The sequence below is a fragment of the Heterodontus francisci genome, chromosome 10 (assembly GCF_036365525.1).
Source record: "Heterodontus francisci isolate sHetFra1 chromosome 10, sHetFra1.hap1, whole genome shotgun sequence".
In the NCBI taxonomy this organism is placed as follows: domain Eukaryota; kingdom Metazoa; phylum Chordata; class Chondrichthyes; order Heterodontiformes; family Heterodontidae; genus Heterodontus; species Heterodontus francisci.
In genome coordinates this window covers 14732336-14742718 of record NC_090380.1, presented here as the reverse complement: position 1 = coordinate 14742718, position 10383 = coordinate 14732336, and the positions used below count along the sequence as shown (strand labels likewise).

The 10383-nt window shown below is 43.9% G+C and overlaps 1 non-coding gene across 1 annotated transcript; it reads left to right on the top strand.

Annotated features, from left to right (window-relative positions):
* Window positions 1–4017: 4017 nt before the first annotated feature.
* Window positions 4018–4090, top strand: trnar-ccu (transfer RNA arginine (anticodon CCU)). Its single transcript has one exon. It is a non-coding gene; the product is annotated as a tRNA-Arg (tRNA).
* Window positions 4091–10383: the final 6293 nt, after the last annotated feature.

Sequence of the window (10383 nt, the reverse complement as noted above, 5' to 3'; positions counted from 1 at the left end):
AAAAGCAAGATCTACCTACAAAAGGACTCTACAGTGAGCTCGAAGAACCGTAACTAAAACTCTTCAGATATTACCTCAAACCTATCCACTTTATTTTTTCTTCTGCTCTTTTCTGTCACTATTTGCATGGGTGTTTAGCATTTGCATGCCAGCGTGGGCACGTCATATATCTGTAGGCGTCAACCGAATAAGAGTTTAAGTTTTAATAAATTTCAGTCTTTCTTCTTTATATATAAGAAAAGATGTGTGTGTGTCTGTTGGTTTCTTTGCCTTCTGATTGGAAAGCAGTGAACAAGGATTCACCAAGGGGGAGCTAAAAGCACAGTGTGTTTAAAAATGAAACCCTGTTACAGTAAGATCAGGTGAAGGCTGAAAGGGAACCCTAGACCTCTTTCTTACCTGGTTGTAACAACATTATGACAGCTGCAATACCGTTATCTATCCTTTTAGTTACTTCTTTAAAGAATGTAATAAGGGGAATCAAGCATGAACTTTTCTTTTGAAATCCGTGCAAACTATTCAGTATTTTTTCAGTTTCTAGATGTTTTCCTGTTACATCTTTGAGAAAGGATTCCATTATCTCTCCTGACACCGATGTTAAACTTCTTGGTCTATAGTTCCCTGGACTTATTCTATCTCTTTTTTAAATATAGGAATCAGCTTAGCGGCCACTGCTCCTCTGCTACTATTCCCATTTCTGATACATTTTTATATATTTCTGAGTGCCTCTGCTATCTCTTTCTTCTCTTCTTCTGATAGTCACGGAGGGAATCCATCAGGATCAGGGGTTTTACTCTCTCTAAGATTGACTCGTTTACCAATTCCACCGCCGCCTCCCCCCCACCCCCACCGCCTCAACGTTCTATCTTAAACATTTTTGGATCTTTTTTGATCTCTTCTTCTAATGTCATGCTGACCATGTCAGTCTCCCTGGTAAATACAAGGTAAAGGAATTATTTCATATTTCGGTCATCTCACTGTAACGACCTGAGTTTATCATGTGTATCCCTTCGTGGCCCAATCCCTATCCTGATTTTTCATTTCTTGCTGAGCTGTCTGAGGAATAATTTCCATTTTTTCTTACATTTATTGATATTTTAATTTTGTCATTCCTCTTTGCCTTCCTAATTGATTTCTTAAATTCTTACCTAACCTTTTCATACTCCCTTTTGTCATTCTCTGCTTTGTCGTCTACGGACTTAGTGTCTGCCTTTATCTGAAGTTTCAACTTTGCTCAGTTTATGGAGAATTTAGAGCATTTCCTAAGTACATCAAGGCTGTTGATCCAGGCATGTGACTCCTGTGGTTCAATGGGTAAGACACTGATTCACAATTCAGGATTGTCAATGCAATCCCTATCTGAGGTAAACTTGGTTTTGAATAATCTTCATTCTGTGAAAACCAGTTCATTGTCCTTGTTGCTGAAATACACAGAGATCAAATAACTTCATCAGCTCCTGTCTTGTAAATGACTGAAATTTAGGGGAAGCAAGTTAAACCTGTGGAAAGCCACTTGCTCTTCACATGCAATTGATGTTTTGCCCAGAAATCACTATATCAATTACTGACAGGCAAAAGAAAGTCAGATCATGTCATGTCATTACTGGGATCTTTCAAATTGATCGAATGTGGTTGTGTATGAATAGAAAGATTGGAGCACAAAAAGGCATCAAATGTGGCAGTGATCAGAGAGAGACAAAGGGGACAGTTGCAAAGACCAAACTCTTTCTATGTGCAGCCACATGGCCTAATGGATAAGGTCCAGCCCTCCTAAAACAGGCATTGATGGTGCAAGTCTCATTTGTGATGAAAGCAGTTTTAGGTGAAGGAGCACATTCTGTAAACAGGCTGCATTCTGTAACAAGCAGTTAGTTTTCTTTTTAACTGATCAGCCAATCTCGGCAGTTCCTGTTCGGCTCCCTCCTCACTCTCGCCTTGCTTTCCAGCGTCACAATCCAATGTAATGTTTCTACTGAGCTGTGCACCATCCCAACACCCAGGGAACAATGTCACTTGCACTTTCCAGGCAAATACTTCCCTTTTAAATCCTGTCTTCAGATTACCCAATGTCTGAGGCACAGTTGTTACTTTGTAATGTAGATATCCAATTACAATACACGTATGATTGATGTTATCAGATTCAGGGTGAAATACACAGCACACTCTTCCTCCAAGCTGTAAAATTCTAGGTTCAAATGTTATCTTGTTTATCATAGAAACTTACAGCAGAAGGAGACCATTCAGCCCATCGTATACACTCAGTCACAATAATAACTCCTCTAGTTTTCCTCAATTCTACTGAAATAGATTCTGTCTTTGGTCTCTCAACTCTATCATTCCTCCTCAGTGTTATAATAGTTTCTTTGAACAATACTGCCATGCCCTCCATTTTTCCTGCCCTATTATTCCTGAATATCTTGTTGCCAGGAATATTCAGTATCCCAATCTTCCCCTCCTTTGAGCCAGATCTCTGTTATTGCCACAATATCATAGTCCAGTGTGGTGACTTGTACCTGCAGCTCACGGAGCTCATTTCCCACACTCAGTGCATTTACTTACATACACTCCAAATACATCTCAGACTGCTTCATATTTACTCCCAGTCTGACCCTCCCATTTCTGAATTATTCTTTATTCTGGTGCTATTTGTCTCTCCCAGTCCACTTTGCATCTTGCTTCTCCTCTCTAATGCTACATCCTGGTGCCTCCCCCACCCCCGCCAAATTCATGTAAACCTTCACTAACAACACCAGTTAAAGTTTCTTCAAGGACATCAGTCCCAGTTTTGTTGAGGTACAACCCGTCCATCTTGAACAGGTCCCTCCTGCCCCAGAACTGGTTCCAATACCCCAGGAATCTTTTTACATGCTGGGTGATAAGCTGTCTTATCTTATTGCTCCTGTACTCACTAGCACATGACACTGGAAGTAATCCAGAAATTACTAGCTTTGAAGTCCTGCTCTTTAATTCCTCCCGAGCTCCTGAATCTCTGACTGTAGTATCTCAACACTTTTCCCAATGTTTTCGGTTTCCATATCAACCACAAATTCCCCTCCCCACTCAAAATATTCTGTCCCCTCTCACTGATGTCTTTATCAACCAATCTCAGTTGCTCCTGTCAGCAAGCTTCCTTGTGACATCAAATGCCTTCAGCTTCATGACATGGTAGTGAGGTAATGGTGTTTTTGATGATGTTTGATATCATTGTCCTGTGTATTTGAATCCTTACGAACACTCGTGAATCTCTGATGCAGTCCTGGGCCCACTAACAGTTACCAAATATCATGGTCCATTATAAATGAGAGCACATATCCAGCAGTAGAAGTCTAATCAATGTCGTGGTGTTTGTACAAGTCAAAGGATAACATGCTTAAGGGAAGCTTTGTAAATTCTTCCCTAATGATAGACAGTGATATTTCCAAGAAGATAAAATATATCATTGAGCAAACGGCTTCAGGAAACCAGATCTGCTCCCACCTGCTCCACATCATTGCTAAAGGATGTGGAATTGGCTGAAAATAAAGTGAGTGGCCACAGGGACAGGTGGAATTTAGAAAGAATCCAGAGCAAACAGCAAGAGCATCCAGTGTGATGTCGTGCTCCTGTGGCCGAATGGATAAGGCACTGGTTTCTACAGGCAGATATTTGTGAGGTTAAATCCCATCTGGGATGAGATTAATCTTCATTCAGTGAATATCTGCTCTTTGTCATCATTAAGAAACACACAAAGATTAAAGTAGCTTCAGTTTGAGTGCTGTCTGAGAAATGACTGAAACTTCGAGCCAGGGTAAGGAAAGAAAGCTCTGGAAAGACACTTGCTTTTCACATCCAATCAACATTTTGCCCAGTAATCAACTGTACTAATTGTTGACAGACAACAGCAAGTCACATCCTGTCATGTCATTGCTGGAACCTTTGGCATCAATACATTGTGGTTGTGTGAGAAAATAAAGGCTTCATATTTAGCACTGCTTAGAAAGAGTGTCAAAGGGACAACTTAGAAAACTTGCACCAACAGCCCCAGTGGCCTAATGGATAAGGCACTGGCCTCCTAAGCCAGGGATTGTGGGTTCAAGTCCCATCTGGGGTGCAATAAATGCACTTTCAACCATTCTCCTTTCCTCATAACTTTGTAACATATTTCACCACTTCACCTCCTTTCTTATTTGCTTTCCACTCTCACAATCTGATGTCATCTTTCAACCAATCTCTGTGCCATCTTCACACTCACTGAACAATACCACCTCTACTTTCCACACAAATCCTCTCCCTTTTACCCCTCTTTTCACTTCACACAACATCCCATGCACAGTTCCTACTTTCAAATACAAACATAAATTACAACTCAACTACAAATCCTCTAAGCACATTCACACCTCAAATACACACCACACTCTTCCTCCAAACACCAACAATTCTGTCTTCAATTATTATCTGGGCTATCACACCATGAAAATGCTCAGCAGGCAACTGTACAGTCTGCTGGTCCACTGAGCTGCACAGACCAGGCAGTTGTCAGGATCAATACTTTTTTTTATTCATACGCAGGATGTAAGTGCTGGCAAAGCCAGAATTTATTGTCTATCCATAAATTCCCTTCACAAAGTGCTGACCCCTCTTCTTGAACAGTTTCAGTCTGTGCAGTGAAGGTACACCCACAATGCTGTTAGGGACGCAGTTCCAGGATTTTGACCCAGTGACAGTGAAGGAACAGTGATATATTTCCAAATCAGGAAGGTTTGGGACTGGGAGGGGAACTTGGAGGTGGTGGTGTTCCCATGCACCAGCATGCTCTTGTCCTTCTAGGTCAGGGGTCAGCAACCTGCAGCTCCGGAGAAAGATGTGGCTCTTGAACATTGTATTTGTGGTTTCCAACCTTTTCCACTTGGAACACATTAACACGAGAAAAGCGAATAAAAATTAGCTTGAGAAAAGTCAGATCTGTGTTTTTATTGTGGGGATAAAAGTCAAATCATTAAGCTGCACTTTACAGTTTAAAATGATAACTTTAACAAAAAACATCATTGTGCTCTTCACAAATCTGTTTGTGTGGTATAGCTACCCCATGGTTATAGATATGACTTTGGTTAACGGAACAGGTTTGATGTTTGTGACCATTATTGTTTCTAGTATAGCTGAGATGATACATTATTCTGAATGTGCTATTAGAAGGTATTATTATCACGAAAATCAGTAGCTGATAAAAATGTAATAATGGTAAAAAGTCAAAGCTTAAGGCTCTTTATCTGAATGCACCTGGCATTTGTAACAAGATAGATGAGTTGATGGCACAAATAGAAATAAATAAATATGACTTGATAGCTATTACAGAGACGTGGTTGCAGGGTGACCAAGACTGGGAACTCAATATTCAAGGGTATTCGACATTCTGGAAAAATAGGCAAAAAGGAAAAGGAGGTGGGGTACCTTTGTTAATAAAGGAAGGTATCAGTGCGGTGGTGAATGGTGATATAGGTGCAATAGATCGTGATGTGGAATCAGTTTGGTTGGAAATAAGGAACAGCAAGGGGAAGAAGTCACGGGTGGGAGATGTTTATAGGCCCCTGAAGAGTCGTCTCACTGTGGGACAAAGTATAAATCGGGAAATAATGGAGACGTGTAAGAAGGGAGCTACAATTGTCATGGTGATTTTAATCTGCACATTGAATGGACAAATCAGATTGGCAGAGGTAACATGGAAGACGAATTTGTTGATTGCACTTAGATTGATACTTAGAGCAATATGTTGCTGAACCTATTCGGGAAGATCTAGTAATGTGTAATGAGATAGGATTAATAAGAGATATCGTAGTTAAGGATCCTCTAGGGGGAAGCGATCACAACATGGGAAAATTTCAAATTCAGTTTGAGGGCGAGTAACTCGGGTCTCAAACCAGTGTCCTCAACTTAAACAAGGGCAATTACAGAGGGATGAAGAAAGAGTTGTCAAAAGTGAGCTGGGAAAATAGACTAAGAGGAAGGTCAGTGGATGAGCAGTGGCAGACATTTCAGCAGATATTTCATAATGCTCAGCAAAAATTTATCTCGGTCAAAAAGAAGGACTCGATGAGAAGGATGAACCACCTGTGGTTAACACAGGCAGTCAAGGAGAGTATCCAATCAAATACTAAGGCATACAAAGCGGTGAAAACTAGTGGTCGGCCAGAGGATTGGGAAGTTTTTTTAGGAACTAGCAGCGGATGACTAAAAAGCTAATAAAGAGGGAGAAAATTGATCATGAAAGTAAAGTGGCAAGAAATATAAAAACAAACAGCAAGAGCTTCGATGGGTATATAAAAAGAAAGAGAGCAGCTAAAGTGAGTGTGGGACCCTTGGAAGATGTGTTTGGAGAATTGATAAGGGGGAACAGGGAAATGGCAGATAATTTAAAGCAATATTTTGCATCGGTCATCACTGTGAAGGACACTATAAACATCCCACAGATATCAGATAAGCAAGGAGCTAATGGGAGGAAAGATCTTGAAACAGTCTCTATCACGAGGGACAAAGTATTTGACAAACTAATGGGACTAAAGGCAGACAAGTCGCCAGGACCTGATGGCCTACATCCAAGGGTTTTAAAGGAAGTGGCTGCAGAGATAGTGGAGGCATTGGTGGAAATATTCCAGAACTCACTGGATTCCGGGAGGGTCCCAGCGGATTGGAAAACCGCAAATGTGAAGGCCCCTGTTCAAGAGGGGAGGGAGACAAAAAGCAGGAAACTGTAGGTCAGTCGGCTGAACATCAGTCGTTGGGAAAATGCTAGAGTCCATTATTAAGGAAGAAATAGCAGGACATTTAGAAAACCATAATGCAATCAGAGCCAACATGGTTTTGTGAAAGGGAAATCATGTTTGACAAAGTTGCTCGAGTTCTTTGAGGATATAACAAACAGAGTTGATAAAGGGGAACTGGTAGATGTAGGGTATTTGGATTTCCAGAAGGCATTCGATAAGTTGCCACATAAAAGATTATTGCACAAGATCGGAGCTCACGGTATTGGGGGTAAAGTATTAGCATGGATTGAGGATTGGTTAACTCACAGAAGACAGAGGGCTGAACGGCAGTGCCCTTTAAACTCAGCGCGGTGCCCACATTCAGCGGCCGCCGCCAAGCCCCCGCGATATTAATTACGGGGGCTCATTTCCATCGAGGCCGCCCGTCACCCTCCCCATATTACGTGAGGAGATCCGGGACATTCGGCACAGGGAGAGAGTTTTTGACAGTTGTGTAGCAGGTGCTCGGGCCCTATTTTAAGCGTCCCAGCATCTGCTTCCTGACAGCTGTCAAAGAATACTTACCTGACTGCTGAAGAGTGGGGCTGCTGTCAATCTGGCAGCAAAGCAGAAAGTGATGCAGAAACCCAGCAGGTCAGGCAGCATCTGTGGAGAGAGAAGCAGAGTTAACTTGACCAAGTTCACAGACCTGAAAGTTAACTCTGCTTCTCTCTTCACAGATGCTGCCTGACCTGCTGAGTTACCCCAGCACTTTCTGCTTTTCTGTCACATACTTACCCTGCTGTGTCCCAGTGTCCTATAAAGTGGCGATCCTCTTCTTCCACTCCAGTGTAACATTCCTTCTTGTACGCGTGCCGCACCAGGGGGAATAATCTTAATTTTGCACATTCCATGGCGTGAGACTGAAATATATCATCAAAGGCGAGTATTCTTCTTTGGCCTCCTTATCTCGAGAGACAATGGATAAGCGCCTGGAGGTGGTCAGTGGTTTGTGAAGCAGCGCCTGGAGTGGCTATAAAGGCCAATTCTAGAGTGACAGGCTCTTCCACAGGTGCCGCAGAGAAATTTGTTTATCGGGGCTGTTACACAGTTGGCTCTTCCCTTTCGCCTCTGTCTTTTTTCCTGCCAACTACTAAGTCTCTTCGACTCGCCACACTTCAGCCCCGTCTTTATGGCTGCCCGCCAGCTCTGGCGAACGCTGGCAACTGACTCCCACGACTTGTGATCAATGTCACAGGATTTCATATTGTGTTTACAGACGTCTCTAAAGCGGAGACGTGGACGGCCGGTGGGTCTGATACCAGTGGCGAGCTCGCTGTTCAATGTGACTTTGGGGATCCTGCCATCTTCCATGTGGCTCACATGGCCAAGCCATCTCAAGCGCCGCTGACTCAGTCGTGTGTCTAAGCTGGGGATGTTGGCCGCCTCGAGGACTTCTGTGTTGGAGATGCGGCCCTGCCACCTGATGCCAAGGATTCTCCGGAGGCAGCGAAGATGGAATGAGTTGAGACGTCGCTCTTGGCTGACATACACTGTCCAGGCCTCGCTGCCAAAGAGCAAGGTACTGAGGACACAGGCTTGATACACTCGGAATTTTGTGTTCCGTGTCAGTGCGCCATTTTCCCACACTCTCTTGGCCAGTCTGGACATAGCAGTGGAAGCCTTTCCCATGCGCTTGTTGATTTCTGCATCGAGAGACAGAATATACAACATAAATAAAACCATAATTGAAGAATAATTACCTACTATGAGTATCTAAGCATCTGACTGTGAAAAACCACAGTCTAATATGCATTTGGAATCTGTATTCATTTCTCTGCGAACTGCGATGTGAAAATACATGTAACCACAATTATATCATCAATGTTAAAAAAACAGGGAAAAATGTTCAATTTCTAGCTGCATTGCCAACTACAAATATTACACCATTAAATATGATCAACTGCTGCAGAAGCAAAGTGTTCGTGAACATGTGTTGATGTGTAATTGTTGAAAAACCCATGACAACAGCACAGATTAGGCCCCTCCCCCACCCTGCCCCAATGTCGCAATGGTTTTCAAACATGTGCAAGACAAACCTTGCAGTCAGACGTCAGAGCTGTTACATGGTGGAGTTACCTTTGCATTTAAAGGACCACACCAAAAGCTGAGGATGGCAGAGGGGTATTCTAGGGTGGCCCCGCAGTGTAGTGAAGCTTCCCTGCTCACCCTCCTCTAGGCTGTGTGGGCAAAGCGGGAGGTCCTTTTCACCAGCGATGGTAAGAAGATGCTCTACCGCCAGAACAAGACATTCTGGCTGGAGGTGACAGAGAAGGTGAGTAGCCGTGTGACTATCCAACATCAAAGGGTCCAATGAAAGAAGGGGATGAACAATCACTCTCCCAGCCAGCTGGACCCTCTAAGCTTCATGTGCACAGGGTACGACTGCCAAAGTCATCCACAGCCAAAGGGCTATCATAGCAGCAGCCTTCCTGCAGTCAGGCTACTGGCGCAGAAGTGGCACCGCGTAGGAGAATCTGCAAGCATTTCCAACAAGCATCCTGACACAGACGGGTCTGCATGGGTGACACAACACCCTAGAAAGGCCGGGAACAAATTTGTCTTCACTAACATTGCAGCACTTTTACTGTGTGAATGAAGTGTACCAGCATGTACTGATCGTGGCTCCTCCCATTACAGTATTGGTCTTCCAGAATTGCCAATGTATGGAATAACATCATTGCCATGTCAGTATCACTCATGTGCATCTTCACGGAGGCAGGAATGTGGACAATGACTCAGTATTCTGCTGTGAGTAATGGTGTACACAAAGATGTTGCAGATGTGGATTGCTGCACAACAGGTGAATGAGGGTGCTGTGTGGTGTGCAGAGCCCATGGTGGTTCCTATGTCATGGAGAACCTTTGATCAATGAGGTGCTGCCGTGCATCCTGAGCTCACTGCTCACCCTGCACACAGTGCCTGGATGTTCTCTGTCCTCCCATGTACCTTCCTTGCTGTAAGACCTCAGGGTCATCATCGTCTGAGGATGAGTCCTGCTCATGTCTCTCCTCATCCTGCAAGGCCTCCCCCCTATTGACTGTGTCATTGTGCAGAGCACCGCAAACAGCAACGATACAAGTTATCCTTTCCGGCCTGTCCTGCGGGGCACCACTCCAGGCAGCGGAATCGCATTTTAAGCCTGCCGATCGCCTGCTCAGTGGTAGCTCTTGTAGCTCTGTGGCTGGCGTTGTATCGTTCTTCTGCAGCAGTGCTGGGTGTCTCACTGGTGTCAGCAGCCATGTCTACAAGGTGTAGCCCTTGTCTCCTAGAATCCACCCCTCCATCTGAGCCATTTCAGCGAACAGCAATGGCAACTGTGACTGGCACAGGATGTGTCACCACCTCTCTCGACATCCGCAGTTGCCTCTGACACTGGCGCTCTGGCATCTGCAGGTATATTATAGAGTCATAGAGTCGTACAGCATAGAAATAGGCCTTTCGGCCCATCGCATCCATGCTGACCATAATGCCTATCTATACTAATCCCCTCTGCCTGCATTAATTCCATATCCCTCTATGCCTTGCTCATTCAAGTACCTGTCCAGATGCCTCTTAAATGTCGCTGCTGTTCCTGCCTCCACCACCTCCTCAGGCAGCTCATTCC